The sequence below is a fragment of the Ursus arctos genome, unplaced genomic scaffold (genome assembly GCF_023065955.2).
Source record: "Ursus arctos isolate Adak ecotype North America unplaced genomic scaffold, UrsArc2.0 scaffold_19, whole genome shotgun sequence".
NCBI lineage: Eukaryota > Metazoa > Chordata > Mammalia > Carnivora > Ursidae > Ursus > Ursus arctos.
Window position 1 is genome coordinate 9528051 of NW_026622863.1, and position 22585 is coordinate 9550635.

Here is a 22585-nt window from a genome sequence, read left to right on the forward strand (position 1 = left end):
TGCAGTATCACAGTCTAACAGGGAGACCATGACAAATATCCCAGAAGCAGCATCAGGGGCTTCTAGGGACCAGGCTGTGCGTGTATATGTATATATGTGTATATGTGTACATTTCTACATGTATGTATGTAAATAACAATGTGTGTGTTTATATATGAAAAACATTATAAGATACCGGCTCACACAATTATAGAGGCTGAAAAGTCCCAGGATCTCTCACCTGGAAGCTAGAGACCCAGGAAAACCGGTAGTATAGTTCAGAGGTACTAGCAGGAAAGCCAATGGTGGGGTTCCAGCTCTGCACTGAAGGCTGGAGAAGCAGGAATGCTGAGGACAGGGCAAGATCAATATCACAGACTAGCAGTCAAGCAGAACTAGTTCAACGTTCCTCTACCTTTTCGTTCCATTCAGGCCCTCACTGCATGGGATAATGCCCACCCACCCTGAGGACAGCCATCTTCCTTATTTCGTTCACCAGTTCAAGTGCTAATCTCTTCTAGAAACAGCCTTGCAGATATACCCAGAAATAATACACATCCAACCATTTGGCATCCTGTGGCCCAGTCAAGTTGACAGATACAATTAACTATCGCCACTAGTCAGAACAATCTTAGCTTTGAGGTAGAATCCTAGAAGTTTCCTATTGGCCAGGAGCTACTCACTTGCTTGATTGTGGGTTGACCCTACAGGTCAAGGGGAATGGGCCAGTAGCTGATTAGGTGAGAGGGCACTAGGGGCCTAGTGATGTCACCAAGTGTGGGACCTTTAATGGATGGTAAACACTGAATTAAACTAAATGCATTTTCTTAGACCTGCTCCATCCAATATGGCCACCACTAGATGCATATGGCTATTTGAATTTGAATTGGTTAAACTAAATAAATTAAAATTTCAGCTTCCAGTAACACTAGCTACATAGCAAATGCTCAACAGCCTCATGTTGCTGGCATCAGCATAATGGACAGTACAGAATACTTCCATCACTACAGAAACTACTATGGGATAGCACTTCTCTGGCTAATCTTTGAGTGACCCTTGGTAATACTGCTGATGTTGAAAGGATGTCCTCTCAAACTTTTTGCCTTACTTCCAAATGCCAGATGAATTTTCTAACATATCAAAGTAGGGGTAGGGCTCTGTAGTCAATATATTTGGGAAAATCTTGATAAAACAAGTTAAATTAGGTTCTTGATTTTTGAGGTCTCAATATGCTAATATGCATTTTGACTGCCAAAGAAGGGAGTTGGAGAAGGTTCTGACTTCTTTGGGCCATACCATCCCTTTTAAATTTTTTTAATTAATTAATTAATTAATTAATTTTTTACTTTTTTTTTTTTACAGTGCAATGTAATAAATGCCACTTTATTTTTTTTTAATATTTTTTTATTATATTATGGTAGTCACCATACAGTACATCCCTGGTTTTTGATGTAAAGTTCGATGATTCATTAGTTGCGTGTAACACCCAGTGCACCCTGCAATACGTGCCCTCCTTACTACCCATCACCAGCCTATCCCATTCCCCTACCCCCTCCCCTCTGAAGCCCTCAGTTTGTTTCTCAGAGTCCATAGTCTCTCATGCTTCATTCCCCCTTCTGATTACCCCCCCTTTCTTTATCTCTTTCTTCTCCTACCGATCTTCCTAGTTCTTATGTTCCATAGATGAGAGAAACCATATGATAATTGTCTTTCTCTGCTTGACTTATTTCACTTAGCATTATCTCCTCCAGTGCCGTCCATGTTGCATCAAATGTTGAGAAATCATTCTTTTTGATAGCTGAGTAATATTCCATTGTATATATGGACCACAACTTCTTAATCCAGTCATCTGTTGAAGGGCATCTCGGCTCCTTCCACGATTTAGCTATTGTGGACAAAGCCGCTATGAACATTGGGGTGCATATGGCCCTTCTCTTCACTACGTCTGTATCTTTGGGGTAAATACCCAGTAGTGCAACGGCTGGATCATAGGGTAGCTCAATTTTTAACTTTTTAAGGGACCTCCACACTGTTTTCCAGAGTGGCTGTACCAACTTGCATTCCCACCAACAATGTAGGAGGGATCCCCTTTCTCCACATCCTCTCCAACAATTGTTGTTTCTTGCCTTGTCAATTTTTGCCATTCTAACTGGCATAAGGTGGTATCTTAGTGTAGTTTTGATTTGAATTTCCCTGATGGCTAATGATTTTGAACATTTTTGCATGTGTCTGTTAGGCATTTGTATGTCTTCATTGGAAAAGTGTCTGTTCATATCTTCTGCCCATTTTATGATTTGTTTATTTGTTTCTTGTGTATTGAGTTTGAGAAGTTCTTTGTAGATCTTGGATACCAGTCTTTCATCTGTAGTATCATTTGCAAATATATTCTCCCATTCCGTGGGCTGCCTCTTAGTTTTTTTTACTATTTCCTTGGCTGTGCAGAAGCTTTTTATCTTGATGAAGTCACACAAGTTCATTTTATCTTTTGTTTCTCTTGCCTTTGGAGATGTGTCATGAAAAAGGTTACTGTGGCCGATGACGTAGTGGTTGCTGCCTATGCTCTCCTCTAGGATTTTTTTTAAAACAAATTTCTCAAGTCTGGCACTCCATCTGTGACTCTAACCAATCAGAAGAATACTTCTCTAGATGATAAATATGACACCAAACTTCTTGGGACTCTTGTTCCTGGGAAAGTCTGTGGCCATATAAGAAGTTGATTACCCTAAAACCTGCCTGCTAGACAGGCCACCTGTGCACCAAATGGCACCCCACATGACTGCACAGGTGACAGTCACCCCTGCCAATGCACCAGACATGTGCTGGGGTTGCCTTAGTCCCTCCAGACCAGACCAGTCATCCACTGAGCACCTCTGTGTGACATCAGTTGATGCCCAAATTGCTCAGACATGCATTGCCCAAATTTCGGACTTAAAGAATCTGTGAGTTATAATAAGCTGGTGCTGTGTTCAGTCTCTAAGCATTGGGTAGTTAATTTCTCCAGCAGGGGAGTAACAGAGTTAACAAAGCAGTCACCTATCCCTCGCTCAGGGGTTCTTTTCAGTCTTCAAAACTTCAAAAATCAAACCAAATAAAGTATGCCAAATAGTGATTGTTATAGAGAGAGTTGGAGTAAGGCATTAAGGGGAAAGCCAACCCAGGAGGCAAATTCTAACTGTACTAGTTTTCTACCGCTGTGTAACAAATGACCTTACAACTTATTGGTCAACAGGAAACAAATCTTTATTATCTTACAGTTTCTGGAGGTCGGGAACGTGGGTGCAGCTTAGCTGGCCCTCGGGCTCAGGGTCTCTGAGAAGCTGTCATTAAGGTGTCAGCTGGGGGCTACGGTCATCGGTCATCTCAAGACTCAACTGGGAAAGGATCTATTTCCCCTCCCACTCATGTGGCTGTTGGCAGGATTCGATTCCTCACTGGTTGTTGGGCGGAGATTCCCCTAGGCTCCTAGCCATGTGGACCTCTCTACAGGGAAGTTCACAGCGTGACAGCTGGCTTTAACAGAGCAAGCAAATGAGAGGCCAAGAGAAGGGGACCAAGATGGAAATCACAATCCTTTGTAACACCAGGTCTCAGAAGGGATACTTTGTCATTTTTGCCATTTTCTATGGATTACAAGCAAGTCACTAGGTCCAGCCCACACTCACAGGGAGAGGATTATACAAGGGCATGAATAAGCAGGAAGAGGGGATTATGGGAGGCTATCTTCAAAGCTGCCTATCACATTGACCTTCCAATGGGATCAGGCCACAGCGTTAGCAGTGTTCCTGTACTGGACACGCAGGAGGCAGCGACATTGTTATTAACTAGGGTGTGACCATTACGAATGCAAAATAACAGACCACAATATCTGTCTTCCTAATGCATCTACGTTTCCACCTTCCTACCCCTTGCCCCCATTACCCTTCCTGTCTGTGGATCATTTTTGCCAAGTTCACGTAACATGATTCTCTGAGGCAATGACATCTCAAGCTAGACTTTCCATATGCAAGCTTTTGCTAGCTCTACTTTCTGGGCCAACCTCATGTATTCATTCCTGTGTTCCTTCTGCTGACTGCTGGTACTGATGGACTTGAACAGATCATGGGAACCTACCAGCCCGTGCCATGTTTATTATCAATGCGTCTAAGGAGCCTAAACTTCAATTCATCTTATCTGAGCAGCTGTTAAATTGTTCTTACCAAATCATGGGAAGCAGAGTGAGATAATCCTCCCCACCCAGCAAGAGGAAAAGACTCAGCATGAACAATGGAGCTGTGGATATAAGATTCCTAGGTATCAGGAGGATAGCTTCTTATATTTTAAAGTGAATATGATAAGGTGAAAAATTCATCATATAGTCAAAATTAGCCCCTGAGTAAATCCCCTTAAATTCCACAGAAAGTACAGAACATGTCGTTTTGTGTACAGGCTCTCAAAAATTCCACCACATTGAGTTTTCTATGTTCTGCATTGGAAAAGATCATCGTTTCTTTCGATTGAACCCCAGAGGAAGAGGTTGGCTTCGTTGACCGGGCTGGTTCTACCAAGCAAACAAACTTAGTTTATGCCTAGCATGTTTATTAGAACTTATATAAGTAAAATGGCTGTATGTGGTTTTACTGTTTATGTTTTTTTTAAATTTTATTGGTAAGACAGAAACAACAAAGAAAGAAGACAAACCATATGAAAACTCCAACAGTCTAGTAACAGCATAGCTCAGGAGTTGGTGAACTTATTCTTTAAGGCCCAGATAGTAGATAACTTAAACTGTAGGTCTTACTGCTTCTTCAGCTCTGCCTTGTATCATGATAGCAGACAGAGCACAAATGAAGAGTCATAGCAATGTCTCAATAAAACCTTAGTTACAAAAACAGGTGTCCAGTTGAACCTGACCTGCAGGTCATGGTTTGCCAATCCCTGGTGTAGCTGAGCTATTGCTTGACTAGTCTACCTTGCGTTGAATCTCTACAATCATCCATCCATCCGTCCATCCTTCCAATGTCCATTCTTCCATCCATCCAACCACCCACCCATCCACCCATCCACCCATTCATCTATCCATCCACCCATCCATCCATCCACCCAACCATCCATCCATCCATCTATCCATCCATCCATCCATCCATCCTCCCAACCATCCATCCATCCATCCATCCATCCATCCATCCATCCATCCCCCCAACCATCCATCCATCCATCCATCCATCCATCCATCCATCCATCCTTCCAATGTCCATCCTCCCAACCATCCATCCATCCATCCATCCTTCCAATGTCCATCCTCCCAACCATCCATCCATCCATCCATCCTTCCAATGTCCATCCTTCCATCCATCCATCCACCCAACCATCCATCCATCCATCTATCTATCCATCCATCCATCCATCCTCCCAACCATCCATCCATCCATCCATCCTTCCAATGTCCATCCTCCCAACCATCCATCCATCCATCCATCCTTCCAATGTCCATCCTTCCATCCATCCATCCACCCAATCATCCACCCATCCACCCATCCATCCATCCATCCATCCTTCCAATGTCCATCCTTCCATCCATCCATCCACCCAATCATCCACCCATCCACCCATCCATCTATCCATCCATCCATCCATCCATCCATCCATCCATCCATCCATCCATCCAACCAACCACTTAGCCAGCCAGCCAGCCACTTACTGATTCAATGCATGCTTATTGAGGGTCTACAGAGTAAATAAAGCACGAACATCTACAGAGGTAGGACATCCCCACTTTCGTTTTATGCTGAGGCAAGAAATAATTGTGTGTGTTCCTACAGCTCTGACTGTCATTGAGATCAGTGAAGCTGAGGCAAGTCCCCAAAGTCAGGACATCCCCTCCCTTTCACATCTAATTGCCTCCTACACCCACCTCCATCCCAAGCTGTCTCTTTTACTTCTTGATTCCTCCTTCAGCTGCAAGGAAGAAAAACACATGAGCAAATCTTAAAATTGGGGCTGCAACTAAAAGACCCTTTGACCAGGCACAAGATGTGGCGTGGTGAGACAAAGAGGCCCTGGAGCTGTGGCCCTGCACCCCCTTTGCAACCTCCACAGCTCCTTTTGCTTTCCGGAAGTTTCCCCTTCAAGCTTCCTCCTGTTTTCTTCGCCATATTTGTAAGACCTTCTGGTGGATCTCAAGCCTCCTAAGTGTTGTCACTGGCTCTCTCTTTGGAAAAATTAAAGAACGTCCGCCACTCCCAGGGTGCTCTCCTTGGTCCTTCAGTTCGGAAGAGCTTCCACAGTCAACCCCAAGCCTGCAGAAATTGTACAAATGGCAAATAACCGGAGCCCAGTGTTGTACCAAGACCATGGCCTTGCCCTGAAAATTGTAGAGTAAAAGGACAGAGGGGTACATGTGGACTTCCCAGGTTCATTTTAATGCGGGAAAGGCAAAGCGACAGATACATACGATAGATCATTCTGCGTGAAGGTGATAGGTCATTCTGTAGGATCTGGGTGTTAGGGGTCATCGCGGGAAGGCGCTTGCGTTTGCCCCTGAGTCATAGGTTGGCTCTGGCCACGACGCAGCCTCTCTCCGGTTGCTGGCTGGGCCTTCTGACGTGCGCACAGAGCTCCAAAGGCTCTTTGGTTTGAACAGGTGTTGAAAGCTGGGGAAAGCCAAAATATTTTGTTCTTTCTGGGTCACGAACTGTTTGCTGTTAGAAACATCTGTATGGACGGGTGTGCGGGCTAAACATAACAGGAGCGCAGCGAACGCTGATAGCAGTCTTTGGTAGGGAGCCCCCTGAGGACCCCAATAAAGTCGATCTCTTAAGCACAAGCCCCTTGCTTTAGGCCACAGTGGCAGGCAATGAATTATCCGTGTTGGTTAAAAGGGCAAGGTCGCCTCATAACAACATTGCCCATATGCTGCAGCTAAATCAAGCCTGTCCCCAAATATCATTTGGGGAAGATGTGTGTGTGTGTGCGTGCGTGTGTGTGTGTGTGTGTGTGTGGAGCGAGGTGATGATGTAGGCCAGCTTTCAAAAGCAAAAATCACCATAATTAGAGGAAATGCTACAAGTTCATTTCCTCAAAAAAGAGCAAGTGAGAGAGAAGGAGTTTAAAGACTAGATGTTTAGACAGGCCCGCAAGCCCCCTTGTGACCTTGCTCTAATATTTAACAAAACATTAATCTTCTTGCCAGCAATTATAAAGGATACAGTGATGTCGCCGGCTCTCAGAGAGTGAGTAATAGTAATTCCATTGTTCCCTTTATTTATGCCTTGGCTGTACCAGGCAGATGAGGTAAGTTGGGGCTTTCATATGTTATTATCCCTCACTGGCAATACATAAAGGGTGCTTACACAAATATCTGTCTGTTTCCGAGGCACTGTTTCACACCTCCTTACAACTTGCGATCAAAGCGTCTCAACATTTTATTATGAAATCATGAAAATCCTCCTCTAGTTTACATATGAATTATAGCCTTTTTTTAAACCACCAGTGCCCCTCTGACAGTGGCTTTTGAACCGCGAAAGGGAACAAGGTGTTAGATATTTATTTCTTGAAGGCTGTGACTAGCCCGATAACCTTGCTGAATGCTGTTTGCCAGGGGACTGTCCAAGATCTCCAGCAAACACAAAAGCTGGGGGATGGGAGGGGGGCCCTCGGTGCCACAAGGGGACCAGTGATTTCTCCTTCTCTTGTCGGAAAACAAAATTTGGTGTGAAAGCCTCCATTTGGGAGTGAAGGAGAAAGAAAAGGTTACACACCTCGTAATTTCAACCTAAACAAAAAAGCTATCTTCGCCTTCCTAAAATAAAACAAAATCCTTATCCGGAGGTTGTGAGGCAGGGGCTGTTTTCCTTAAGGGCTGAGTTCTAAGTTGTCGGCGCAGATGTTCTGCTCCCCTAGGTCTGGCTAGCGGGAGAAGCAGCAATTGCTTCTTGGGTGAGATTTGCATATCAACTGGGGATCTTCCTTTTCAGCGGGCCTCCTCTTCTGGGGACAATTAATAATCTCCTTTGGAATGTGGAGGGTGGGAAGGAAGTTGCCTGACCAGCTTGCTGTCTCCAGGATGTAGACGCGCCTGGGTGTGTTGTTTCTTTGGGGGTTTTGTGTCTTAGGTGAATCTGTGCGGAGGTAGACCTCAAGAAACCAAAGAGATCATATTTTAGCGAGGGAAGCTTTGGGGTTCGGGAAAGAGCCATCGGCAGTTACAGAGATCATTCTAGACTTGACAAAATTCTATTGCCGTAAGCTAGGTCCGTGCCTTCCATCAGCACCTGTGGGCTGGGTGCTTCTCAGTGACCTTGACAATGTCCTGTTGCATCAAGCACGGCGGGGGGGGGGGGGGGACTTGGAGGTGCTGCACGGGGAAGGGAAAGGAAGAAAGAGAAGAGGAAGGAGTTTCCTTCGTGAATGTGGTCAAGCCAGGTGAGATCCTGCATTGGATCCCAGGCCTCAGCCTGTGCCCGAGCCGTGCTGGGCGGTGGAGAGCGGCCAGAGTGCGGGGCAGTTACCAGCCAGCACAGCACCGGCCTCGGCCTCGGAAAACTCTTCCTCCTGTTTGTGTAGATCAGGAAGTGGGGGACATGGAGGAGGGGCCTACACAAAGTTGCTAAATTATCTTCCAGAGGAAGGTCTACCGACACGGTACTATGGCTGCGCACCGTCTTCTCCCCGAAGGATAGGATAAATGCCATGGGTCTGAGCAATGAATGCATGTCCTTTCTGGCCGGCGCGTGCCTCTCGGTGGCTGTCCTTGGAGGAGACTACAAATGCAGTTGGGCTGTGACGTAACATTCTTACAGCAAAAGGTGTGACCTCATTACAGCAGTGCCCTGAAAGGGCTGCCATTACACAGACAGACTTAGAGTTTGCCCCATTTCACCGTAAAGATCTTGTTTATTTGTTTATTTATTCATTTGAGGAAGAGAGAGACAGAAGGAGCGGAAGGGGCAGAGGGAAAAGGGGAGAAAGAATCTCAAGCAGACTCCCCTCTGAGCGAAGAGCCCGACGTGGGGCTCTGTCTCATGACCCCAAAATCACGATCTGAGTTGAAATCGAGAGCCCGACACTTAAACAGCTGAGCCACCCAGGCGCCCCTGCATTCATTTCATTTTAAATATTCAGTGATTTGTCAGAAATACCGGCAATAACTTTTAATCCTGCCCGCCCCCCACTTCCCCATTACTTAGAGATCATGTGGCAGTTAAGGCCCTACTTACTCTGTAAGCAAGCAGAGAGACCTTCCCTCGAGACCTGAGTTTCTCACACACCGCTATCTCCTCTCAGGCCGTTGTGATTTCTCATCTCCTTTCCTCTCCCTCAGAAAGTTTGGGGAGCCTGGGTGGTGCAGTCCATTAAGAGTCGGACTCTTGATTTTGGCTCAGGTCATGATCTCTGGGTTGTGAAATCCTGTCCTGCGTAGGGCTCCACACTTAAGATTCTTTCTCTTCCTCTCCCTCTGCCCCTCCCACCCCCCAAAATAAAAGAAGGATGAAAAATTCCATTTGATGAACTAACTCTGAAGGATTGGTAATGCTTTCGTAGAATGTTGTGTTGAGAAGGATTCTGAAGCCTAGACTAGAGGGTAGGGGGAGTGGCTTGATTGATTAGTGATGGTGGCCATTGTCATGGATGGGAGAAGCAACAACTGTGCTGAGTTGTCACAATACCTGAGCTTCCTGGGCTGCCCACCTTTTCCCTTCTTTTCTCTAAATGCTGCTGTCCTCCTGGATCCAAGTGGAGTCCGTGTTTTTCCTTGGAGTCTTCGACACCAGAAACCACCCTCCTCTTTCATCGCTGAGCACATTTGTGGTCCCGATCTTTATTGGGAATTGGATCACCGTCTGCCTGAAATGACTACTGACCTTTTCCCCAGGGGCCTAGCTTGGTTTCCCAGTGAGATGAGCCTCTCCCCACAACGGGACATACGTTCTTTTCCCTTATGAAAGAGCCTGACACAGGACACATTGATGCGCTCAGAAACCACACAGGAAGTGAGTTACAGAGTTCACTTAATTTCGTAGTTCAATATAAAATGCGCTGTGGGGGGGGGTGCCTGGGTGGCTCAGTGGGTTAGGCAGTGGACTCTTGATTTCGGTTCCAGTCATGATCCCATGGGTGTTGAGATCGAGACCCACATCGGGGTCTGCACTCAGGGAAGAGTCTGCTTGAGATTCTCTCTCTCCCTCTCCCTCTGCCCCCTCCCCACTCATGCACATGCTCGTCCTCTCTCTCGCTCTCTCTTTCAAATAAATAAATAAATCTTTTTTAAAAATGAGCTGTATTTCCTCTATCAGCCCCCCCTGTGTTCTCAGTTCTGTCTCTTGAGGCGCACAGTTTCCTGTGATACCCCTACTGGCTACACTTAAAAAGTCTAAGACACAACATTCCAGGTAAATACTCAAGATCTCACCAAGAAAGGAGGTGTATTAATTGCCCAAACCCACAAGTATGGATTTTGATACTTGGAGAAGACGGTATGCCGCCACATTACTGTGTCTACCGCTAATTTAAAGAATGACATGTCACTTTCCTCTATTTATTCTACTAGTAAAAAGGGAGTCTTCTCCAGCTTTCTAACTGCTGATACACTAGGTATTGCCAAGCCTTGGTTCTTTTTCCCTCTTTCATTTCCCTAAGGTTTGTGGAGATTTGGCATAATTGGAGATGAGTTCTGTCCTGATCATAGTTGTGTCCTCTGAATTGTCTGGTATCAAGTAAAAATCAGCAAAAGGTATGACGGCACTTCATGTCTCTCTTTTTTTATTAGAATCTTTCTTAAGATTTTATTTTTATTTATTTGACAGAGAGAGAGAGCATGAGCAGGGAGAGCAGCAGGCAGAGAGAGAGGGAGAAGGAGACTCCCCACTGAGCAGGGACCCTGATGCGGAACTCGATCCCAGGACCCTGGGACTATGACCTGAGCTGAAGACAGACGCTTAACCAACCAAACCACCCAGGTGCCCCCACTTCATGTCTCTGAACCAAAGGAGAGAAGAATAGAAATCTCTAGAGTTAAGAATCTGATAAGAATTTTACAAAAACAGCCATTGGCCAAAAAAGAGAAAGAGAGAGAAAGAGAGAGAGAAAAGCTCAGGGCTTAGTGTCCAGAAAAGGGGCCACGCTTAGGAGTTTCCACTTAGAACCCTAACATGGTTAATGATGTGTTTCTCAAATTGGATGCATGAAGGATGCTTTCTTCTTGTTACGCCCAGAAAACATGGTCTGAATCTCCAAACACAACTTGGAAAGCTAAATGAGAGAGACCTTCCAGGGAATACAGCCTCCTGTCGAGGAAATGTATCCCCGCGTCGGTGATGGAGAGACTTCTCTCGCGGGTCATCTAATGGCCATTCAGAAGCAAAAGATCACTTAGAATCTCTGTGCCCTGCCTCTTGCTAGGCACTCTGAGACCCAAAGGAAGCCTCAGGGCCGGGCCTTCTTAGAGAGAAACTGCGGAGAAGTGAGGAGGCCAAGGGACAGGAAGAGAGCGGTCGAAATGGGCAGAGGGTGTCTATTTCTGTGTCTACTACTGTAAATAATCCTTGTAATAACAACGACATACACCTTGAGGATTCCCCATGTACCAGACACGGCTCTAAGCCCTTTAGAGACGTTTACTATGCCGGAGTCCACTTAGCTGTCATCCTTCTTTACAGACAAGGAAACGGAGGCAGAGGGAGGTTAAGAGCAGACAGACTCCTCAAAACGCGGAAGCATTAGGAGCAAGAACGATGGCCCACATCACTGCAGCTTTCTCGCCTTTGGCTCTGGGCAGAATGGACTCTCAGACTTTGCTCGGTTCTTTTGTTTCCTTTTGCAAGGATAATAGTGATCGAATATTTAAATCTAAAAGAAAAAGGTAAGGTCAGAATAATTTTCTTTTCCCTCGCAATCCGAGAGAGAGAGGAGAGAGAGAGAGGGGGGTGGAATGCCACTGCGCACGCGAGCAGGGGCAGTGTTCCCAAGCGTGCACAGTATTCCGGAGCTGGGCTAGCCTCCTGCTGCGGGCCTGTCCCCCACCCCCGAGGCCCCCCGCCCGGCCCCGCAGCCCAGCTGACACGTGATGGAAGTTCACAGAAGGGAAGAATTCCGCGGGCTCGGCTCTGAGCTTGTTCATAATTTGTCACATTGTTCCCCCACTTTGCTGCGCATATGAGATATATAAGACCCCCGACGGCTCCGAGACCGCTGCTGCAGCCGGGCACAATGCGGGAGAGCGGAGCCTGAATTGTGGCCGTAACCTGGAGTTCCTTTGCCTTTGTGACTGCCAATGGGATGCTTCAAGTCGTTGGGGTGGGCCTTTGTGAGCACAATCAGACGCCGGGAGAGAGAGGGTGAGGAAGCCAAGGCTATGTGCGAGCACACATGCAACAGTTACCGTGCGGGGGAAGAGGGGCAGGGCATTCATGACATAATCACGCTCATTTGTTGAGTCCTCAGTAAGCCACGCTGACAACCCGCTCCGGGCGGGGCTTCGTTTTACAAACTTGCCCGTGAGCCTGGCTCTCCACCTGCTCAGACCGCCGGCGATACGCTCACAGGCTCACCGGCAGGCTCGGCGACTCTGTCTCATGTCCAGAGGCCAAGCGGGAAGGGAATCGACCCACCTGGGGACAGCATCCCCACGGGAGGCTGCAGCCGCCAGGTGTCCTGAGAGCCTTGGTCAATGTGGCTGTGGTTCCTGTTCCAAAGGACCCTTTTCTGAGACTAATCTGTGCCCTGGGGCTGGAGCTCTGGTACCCCGTACGCACCCCTCCTTGCCTTTCTTCACCTCCCATCTGTGTTGTTGGCCCTTTGATAGGTGCCTGCAGCTCTGCTGCATTAGGCATGTAGCCCTTCTGAGACTCAGTCTTCTAGTCTGTAGAATGGGGGGAAGCTATAGCTGTCTGAAGTTCAGGAGTAGAGGGCTGGGCCAATCATCTCACTCCGACTCACCTATCCTGCCCCAGAGTAGCCTTCCTCCAAATTGTTAGAATCCTATCCACCCCCCAAGGCCCTGTTCACATGCTTTCTCCCCCCAGCAGAGTCTTCCTGACTCTGGGTGGAATAAATCTCTTACCGAGTAAACACTGACTGACTATTGTCATAATCTCAGTAACCAGCTTTTGCCAATAAGCACTCACTCGGTTCTAGACGGTGTTTTATGCAGGCTATAAAAAAGAAAAAATGCAGAAGTTTGAAAGTGTAGATTAATATTCTTAATATCCACCGCCTACGTTGTTTAGATTCTCCTCAAATATCTATTTGGGGACTTTCCTGGGTTTGATCGTATGCGTGGCCATAGACTTGCTTACTATTTGTTTTCCCGACAACCATGTCAGTCCGTGGGTGCCTGGGTCTGTCCACCTGCGTGTGTGCCGTTCAAGTAACCTTGTCATTAGCTTTACTTGACAAATGGCCTGATGACTAGTTACAAATTATCTAGTCCTTCTCGTGTCATTGTTGCAGGCTGATTTAACTTGATGGGTTCCGGAGATGCCAGGAAAGAGGGATGGCATCTCCTCCTTGCTCAGATCCCAAACAACCATTGAACAGCTTGGACGTCAGCCTCTGCAGAGGGATGGCTGCTGGCCGTTGTACCCGGGATGGTCCAAGATGCCATTGAAAATAGTGCACGTCCTTTTCTTCCCCCTCTCTGTATGGGTCTCTGGGGGTCACAGAATGGCTTTCTTAAGTTCAGTATTTCTTGGGCATCTGCTTGGCACTGGCTTTCTTAGAGACACAAGCTATGATCATCTCTGCCCTCAGGGGCTTCCAAGAGTGAAGGCATTGGCCCTGTGCCCAGAAAACTCGGAGCCCAACTTGGCAAGTGCGACAGGGGACATGTACCCAGAATGCTGAGTCAACACACAGCTCTCGGGGGCTTAAAGGGTGGGTAGACATTGGTCAGATGGAGGGTGGCATCCCAGGGAGGTGGAGGTGGGTGTATAGATAGGGGCACAGGAAGAGTGTTTCATACAAAGCAAGGAGTTCAGTGAGCCTAAAAGTGGGAGAGCTGTTTGAGATGGGAAGGTGTCTGGAAGGGAGGGGTGCCGCTCAGATTTGAACCCTAACCCGTGGGCAGTGGAAGCCAAGCCAAGACCTCCAGGCAGAGGTCAAGGGCAGAGCCTTCTGAGAGGTGCTGGGGGAGGATGGGCTCCGAGGGGGCCTCCTGGGAAAGTTTAGATCAGAAAGGACTAGCACATTGGGGATATAATGAAAGGAGACAATTTGAGAGATATTTAAGGGAGAAAGTAAACAAGGCTCCGTGACCACCCAGACGAAGAGAGAGGGACCTAGGTTTCTAGGTTGGGCAACTGGGTGACCGGGGGATGCCAGCTAAGACAGTGATCCGGCCTAAAACCTCCAGTGGCTTCCCACAGGCCTGCAACCAAAGCCACATCCCTCGCTGCGGCCTGCAAGTTCCCTCCTGATGTGGCCCTGTCTCAGATCTCATCTCCTGCCACTGGCTCCTTATTCATTATTTCCAACCACAGGCCTCTCCATTCTGTTTCTCGAATGCCCGGGCTTGTCACCTTCTAGATATTGCACTTGTTGATCTCCACGTGTGAAACGCCCTGCCCCCGTGTCCCAGGGCTTCCTCCTTGCTGCAACTCGGATCGCCACGCATATCACTTCCGCAAAGATGTCTTCCCGGTGCCCTGCCCAGTGTGTCCCAATGCACCCACGCTCCACCACCTCATCTTATTTTCTGCGTATATTCCTTTATTCCTATCACTCTATTTTCTACGTATGACTGGTCCCTGTCTGAAAAAGTGCTTTTCTCTGTAGTGTGCACAGACTTATTTCCTATCTTCCCCTCCAGAAGTTAAGTCCATGAGAAGGGCACAATTCTAGATTCCGTGTTGTATAACTCCAACGGCACGATTCACAAAGAAGACAACATAATTGGTGCCCCTTGCAGTCGTATAATCTAGTCATCTTGTCTACCAGAGCAGGGACACTCTGTGCATTGTCCACTTCTGTGGCCCAGTGCCTACATGACACAGAGAAAGGCACTAAAACCTATTGAATGACTAGGGGAGACAGGAGGCAAAGCAGCTTTTGAGTATTGTGAGATCAAGTTGGAAGACTGAGTTTTGCTGGGGACATGCCGAGTTTGAACTGTTCAGCAACTTCCCGGTTGACATGTATAGGAGGGGTTTGGAAATAGGAGTCTAGGAGGAGACATACTGACTTATAGATGAAGCCTTGAGTCTTTAGAAGTATCGTCGGAGACCTATGGTCTATTCTTTCAACTGAGAATGTCAAGCTCATGAATGGGGATTTGATTGTCTCTTGTCTTATGTGGTTTTTCTGCCCTCGCCTACGAGATAATATCTCATGATAGATTGTGCTTGAAACATCCCAGTTCGGGAGGTTATAGGATCTGGTGTTTTTATAGACTATGACAAAAAATAAGATAGTTTGAGTATTTCACTGTGAGACCTAGAGAGAGCAGCGACCCAGCTCTTTCATTCATGATCTTTTGGCAACATCACCAAAGCAGGCAAGACGGTGTAGATGGGGGTCCAAAGGAAACTTTGTCCTTTTAGGAACTGGAAATCTGTAGCACTACCATTCCTGTGTCCTCTGCCCATGAAGACCCACTAATCAACCTTGGGATTGTTTATTTTTTTTTTTTAAAGTGTTCATTACAACAACCAAATTATGGAAGCAGTCCATGTCCATCGATAGATGAATGGATAAAGAAGAGGTGGTATCGATATACAATGGAATATTATTCAGCCATAAAAAAAGAATGGAATCTTGCCATTTGCAATGACATGGATGGAACCAGAGGGTATTATGCAAAGTGAAATAAGTCCATCAGAGAAAGACAAATACCAAATGATTTCACTCATATGTGGAATTTAAGAAACAAAACAGATGAACGAGGGGGGGAAAAAGAGAAAGGCAAACCAAGAAAGAGACTTTTAACTATAGAGAACAAACTGATAGTTACCAGAGAGGGAGGCGGGTGGAAGAATGGGTGAAATAGGGGATGGGGATTGAGGAGTGCACCTGTGAGGATGAGCACTGAGTAGAGAATTGTTGAATCACTGTATTGTGCACCTGAGACTAATGTAGCACTCTGTTAACTATATTGGAGTTACAAAATTTTTTAAAGAGTTCATAACAATCTGAAATTCTTCAACGTGGCACTTTTTTTTAAGATTATATTTATATTCATTTGCCAGAGAGAAAGAGAGAGCACAAGCAGGGGGAGGGAGCAGCAGGCAGAGGGAGAAGCAGGCACCCCACTGAGCAAGGAGCCCAATGTGGGACTCGATCCCAGGACCCGGGGATCATGACCTGAGCTGAAGGCTTAACCAACTGAACCAACTGAGCCACCCAGGTGTCCCACGACATGGCACTTCTGGAAGACACCACTAATCTGGACTTAAAACCTACTTGTTATACTTGCCATAGAATAAGACTTTCTCCTGCTTTCTACGGTGCAAAGCAGAGAAATATTAAGTCCAGAAATGAAACTTCCTGTCTGGCATCCGGTGGGTCTTGTACCACTCAGTATATATATCAACCAGCATTTAAAAGGGGGGCTCTCCATCAGAAATGGTTCAGGCAGAGGGCAGTCTACAGGTGGGAGAATGGACTCTTCAGGATCTTTCCCAGTCCTGGGATTTGTTGATGCTGCATTAGAGGAATGGGGGGCAGTAGGGCTGCAAATGCAGAAATCAGGTAAGAAGAACGGCCGCTGCTCTTACTTATTGCGAACTTGCCATGGGCCAGGCACTACGCCAGGCAATGGGGATACAGTGGCAAACAAGACAAGAATCAGGGCACCACATGTATGCAACCGGATGTTTAGTCTGGCAAAAAAATGCACATAGATAGATTTCTGCACATGTGTGTGTGTATCCATGGAAGTACATGCCTGTTGTCCTAATCTTTAAACATGCCTAGATAAAAATGTCAGAATCCTGGGCTCTTCTTTCAATTACGCCTCTCAGTAGCTACAAACCTGGGGAGGACCTCAATTATGAAATCTCTCAAATGGGAATGATATCACCTGTCTTATCTTTCAGGGTTTCTCCAAGTGCAGAGCAACATGCCCTTTGAAAAAGTACCAGCTTCTGCATATTCAAAGGCATTGTTGTTAGTAACAGTTCTGGCATCAGCTACACCCATGTTTCCTATGGTCATCAGCAGAAACCTATGGCTTCTGCAAAGCGAGAAATTCCAAGATTTGGTAGAGCCATCAAATTGGTCTCCAGCTTTCCTGCTCCAAGGATCTCGATAAGAAGCGTGAAACTGTAATATTCAGTAAAAGCCCATTACATAAAAAGTATAGATAAATTGAAAACGTTTTGGGGATATGGGTATAGGCAGAAGGTCGAAGGATGTCCAGATGCTGTGCCAGCAGAATATGCCGGCTATGAAGTTAGGAGACTTCTAGACGTTTCAGTTAGTGGAGCAAAAGATTTGGGGTTTTTAAAGCCAGTTTGAGGTGCATTTCTCCCATTTGTAACCCAATAGTCCTCTGTAATGATAGCAAGTCTTTCTCAGTTCTGTTGGTGTCCACTGCTGGGGTCTAACAATGCCCCTCCTCCCTCATGGATGACTCTCACTCTCCCAGTTCTCTTCTCTTCCCTTGTGCTCCCCAAAGACAGGCTACTCACCACCTGGCTTCCACCATTGCATCATCGTGAAACTTCAAAAGCAAAGGAGGCAAGAAGTGGCTAACTTGGCAAGACTCGTAGGAAGTCTTCCCCAACCCTGACTTTACGAATTCCCCTTGGTCTCTGCCCCCATCACTAACCCTTGCCTCGCGTGCATGGGGATGAGACTGCGTGATGGGCGTCAGAACGTGGCACACATGCGGTTCCATTCGCCTTCTCTCCATCAGACCCCCGCCCCCAGCCAGGACATACCACACTCCTTTCTTCCTCCCTGCTGCTCCTTTTATGGGTGATTTTTGAAAACTACCAAAATTGTGGTTAAGAAATTAAAATACGACGCATCGCACGGTCCAGATGTGGCACATATGAAGAGTTGGTGTATAGCCTTCTAGATCTCTTGCTATGGACATACACACGCATGTTTACGGGCATCATTCCACATCACCAGCCCCTTTTCTTAGTCATTTCCTGGTCTTTCTTTCTTTACTTTGCTCTTCTTCTGTCCTTATTTTCCCTTCAGTCCTTATGCCTTAGTGTTCCTGAGTATACCCATGAAGATGCCCCTTCTATCTCGCACTGGGGCCACTGCCATCACGCCCTGCACAACTCCTGGGAGGTATCATACATTCAGATCCCTCGTGATGGCCTCTTCTTGGATTTCCTCCAACATAACACACTGCAGAATTTTCGGTCTTGCATAAGGCCCTTTACAGAATTCATTGTACAAAATATTTTATTTTCCCTCTATAGCCCTCTGGGATGGTAGACCAAGAAAATAAAATGACTTGTTTTCTCATGAACCAGTGAGCCGAGCCGAATGCCAATCTCTTCCCAGACTACTTCTCAATGGGGAGGAAAGTATCCATGTGGGGAGAGGGCGTTTGGTCCGGAGGGAAGCTAAAAAGTCACGACCGGGGCTGGGGGAGCCAAAAGGTTAAAAAGCTACTGAGCTCCCAGGAAGGTGAAAACATAAAAGTGCAGGTAAGAGAGGTGGGTTTATAAAGGATGGGAAGTGGTTTATAAAGGGCAAGTGTATTAATGAAGGACATGTGGGGGCGGTCCAGTGCCGGGACTCGTCTTGCTTAGTCCAGGAGGACATCTCACCCTCAGGCGGAAGTTGCTGGTGAAAGAATGCTACGGGCTGGTGTTTCCATTTTTCTAACTATCCAAACTCAGTTCCTCCAAGCCAGTCTATAGGTAGTCTTTCCTGATTCACGCCGATGGGAATCTCTGCCTCTTTGTGCCAACCGTGGAGTGCATTTGGTTCTCAAGGGCAGGGGATCATGTTATATTTTGAAATAAAAATTGTAATTGGATTATGCTCAATTGCAGCCATAATAGGATTGCCTCTTGCTATGGAATATGAATGAGGTCAACCTAAAGGAAGTAATTCATTCCTCTAATGACAACAGCTTGGTCTATGAAATGAAGGAAAGATCAAAGCTCATTCAAAAATCAGTGTATTTAATGCAACAGTAGTTAAAGAAGTCTGGAGAATTCATTTTATTTTCACTGTATAATATCTGTTTTGCATAGACTTGGCTTGTTCTCCGGGACTTTTTATTCTTAGGGCCGGGCATGGCTTTGATTAGCTTAATTAGAGTTAATGTCTTGGGAGCAGAATGTGGGACTGTGAAAGTTTGGGTTCTCGAAGACTTTGAAAAAAGAGAACTGTTGGCCTCATTCTACATAAATTCGGAATCAAAAAAGTCTGATGATTATTATCATCTTAAAATCATTGAAGCACTGCTAAAAATAAAAACCAGAAGGAGAAAAACTGAACCAGAAGAAAAGGAATGGAGTTATCCCAGATTTGGATACAATTCTTGCAGCAAATTGAGCTTAAATCTGAAGTCTTAGGTAATTTAAGATGAATGCCCCAAAATTATTTTTTTTCCCCTCCGAGCTGTTAACAAGGGCGGCCTCCCTGGTTTCACAATATTCCCTTCTATTTTCCTCCTGTTATCTGTGGCTCCACTTAAGATGGAGGGGAGACTTCGAGGGGAAATGCCACTTCAGATTAAAGTCTTGTCAGATCTCATTTATTAGCTGGCACAGGGTCTCACGTCGGGGAGCTAGGAGGTCTCTGAGAAAGCACGTGCTCTGGGCCCTGCTCAGAGGCACCGAGAAAGGACCAGGCTGCCCTCCCTTCCCTCCTCCCCATTCACCCCTCCTCTAGCCTTAGGCTGAGTTTGGGGTTCCAGACACCCCCGGCCTCCTCCCATGTGAGGGGAGGCGGAGGTTCCACAAGACCTGGACCCCGTAGAGCATCATAAGTATTTCGTTCTTAAAAAAGAGAAGTGTTGAGGGAGGGGATGGGGTGGGGAGTGTTTCTAAGTGTTTGCTTTGAGGACCTGGCCTTTAAATTCGTTGCATTAAATAAAACATACTTTAATCAATTGGCCGTCTGCGAGATACCAGTTCAATCATTCAATAAATATATTTGTTTGTATACTCGCAATGCGGTGGGCCTGTGCTCAGGGCTAGAGAAAAGTGGTGCGTAAAACCCATCACACTGCTGCCCCTGTGGGTTTACATTCAGTATGGTGTGTGTGTGTGTGTGTGTGTGTACGTGTGTGTTTGTGTATATGTGTGTACATGTGTGTGTCTGAGTGTTTATGTGTGTACCTAGGTGTGTCTTATGTGTTTGTGTGTATGTGGGTGTTTGTGTGTGAACATATGTGTGTTTGTGTGTATGGGTGTGTGTGTACGTGTGTGTTTGTGTGCACATATGTATGTATATGTGTGTGCATGTGTTTATGTGTGTACACGTGTGTGTCTTGTGTTTGCATGTATGTGGGTGTTTGTGTGTGAACATATGTGTGTTTGTGTGTATGGGTGTGTGTGTGTGTGTGTGTGTTTGTGTTTATGTGCGTACCCATGTGTGTTTGTGTGCACATGTGTATGTATACGTGTGTGCATGTGTTTATGTGTGTACATGTGTATGTCTTGTGTTTGCGTGTATGTGGGTGTTTGTGTGTGAACATATGTGTGGGGGGGTGTGTGTGTGGTGGGGTGACCGAAATGAACAATGAAACGACAAAACAATCCCTAATACTGGTCAGCACCAGGAAAGAAAGAAGCAGGGTAATGATGTGTAGTAGGAGGGATTAGCTCTGCATTCCGCTGAGTGCTAGGTGCTGGGTGCTGTTCTTGGTACCTGTGTGAGAGCCACTTCTATGGTAATCATGACAGAATTCCAGAATCACGTGATTTTACTAAGGCGGTAGATAACGAAGACCCTATTCATTGACGCTCTTCCCCTACCAAATTCTTTTCCAAGACCAGATTTAAAATTAGCATTCAGCCCAGGCCAGTGACTGCCAATTATTTTTAATGAAGCTTTTTACCATTTGACTCCAGCTCCAGGCAAGTCAGGGTCACCTGTGGGAAGGCATGGACGAGGAGAATCTTCCAGAATTGCGAGGAGCCGTGACATCCCCTTGTCCCTGGAGTGGATGTTTTAGGGGAGTAAAACATCCTCTAACGGAAAAGGGATGATGAATGATGATAAACTCTGGGGGAGAAAGCTGGGGTTAGGGGTGTCTTTAAACACATGGTTGGGGACACTTCTAAATCTTTTTGTGCAATCAAGAAAATGCTTCTGGCAATATAAGAAGAAATGAAACAGAAAAGCTCAGAGGGAGGCCTGTCCCGGCCCAGGGCTCTGCATCATTTTCTGGGAACAGAAGTTGGGCCACAGCCACTACACAGAGGCTGCTCTGGGTACCTGGATGGAGACCCAGGAGAGTGAGGACACATGGACTCTAACTCTTCCCTCTTGAGGATGAATATTTGTAGGATTTTACTAGGATCCCAAAGTGTCTAATTTATCCCAAAGGATAGATTCATGCGCATTCTAATTGGTCAGTTTCTTCTTTGCAACATACGTTAGGAGTCTGTATTTGTTATCTACTGGCATATAACAAATGACCCCCAAATCTAGTGGTTTCAAATGATATACATTTATAATCTCATAATTTTGCAGGAGCTATAGAGGGTCAAGAATCTGGGTGCAGCTTAGCTAGGTGCCTCTGATTCAGGGCCTCTCACAAGGCTGTAATGGAGGAATCAGCTGGGGTCGCTGTCATCCCAAAGGTGGACTTAGGGATGATTACATATAAGCAGGCCATGGGTCCTCACTGGCTGTTGGTTGGACACTGGGCTTGGGTCTCTCCATTGAGCTACTTACAACATGGCGGCTGTTTTCCTCAAGAAGAGGGAGATAGATCTGTATCTATATAGATACAGATAGATAGAGATCTGTAGATGAACACACATACACACAGGGAGAAAGAGAGTGAGAGAGTGGCAGCCAGAGTCAATGGGAAGATATACACAGTATCAGTGATCACTGGAAACCAGTTAAGAGCTGATGGGTAACACAGCCTGTTGCTCAAGACTCTGACAGGTCAGCAGCCCCTCTTTTTAGGGCAAACACAGAGAAGCCTCCATCCATTTCCACAGTCTAGAGAACTGGTTTGAAATATGTTGGGGGCTTCCTCAAAAATTCCTACAGATGGTGCTTAGAAATGCACAGACTAGGAGCACCCAATGGCTCAGTCAGTTAGGCATCTGCCTTCGTCTCAGGTCATGATCTTGGGGTCTTGGGATCAAGCCCCATATTGGGCTCCCTGCTCAGTAGGAAGTCTGCTTCTGCCCCTCCCCTCTTCATGTTTGTGTGTGTGCTTTCTCTCAAAGAAATAAATAAAATCTTGTTTAAAAAAATGCGCAGACTAAACTCCTGCCTGGTAGAGGGCATGGGGATGGGAGGGTGGTCTTGGTGCAGAGGACAATATCAACCAACAGCTGGATGCTGAATGGTAGAAACCTTGGGAAATTTGCAATCATTTGCAGAGAAGTGTGTCGTGTCAGATACTTCAAGAAGTATCAAAATTGTTGAATGAGAATAAATTTATAAAGCCAGTACATATTAATTGGTCCTACTTGTGAAGATTTAAATTGATTTATTTTTTATATTCTTTGGTTTATAGGAAGTATGGTAA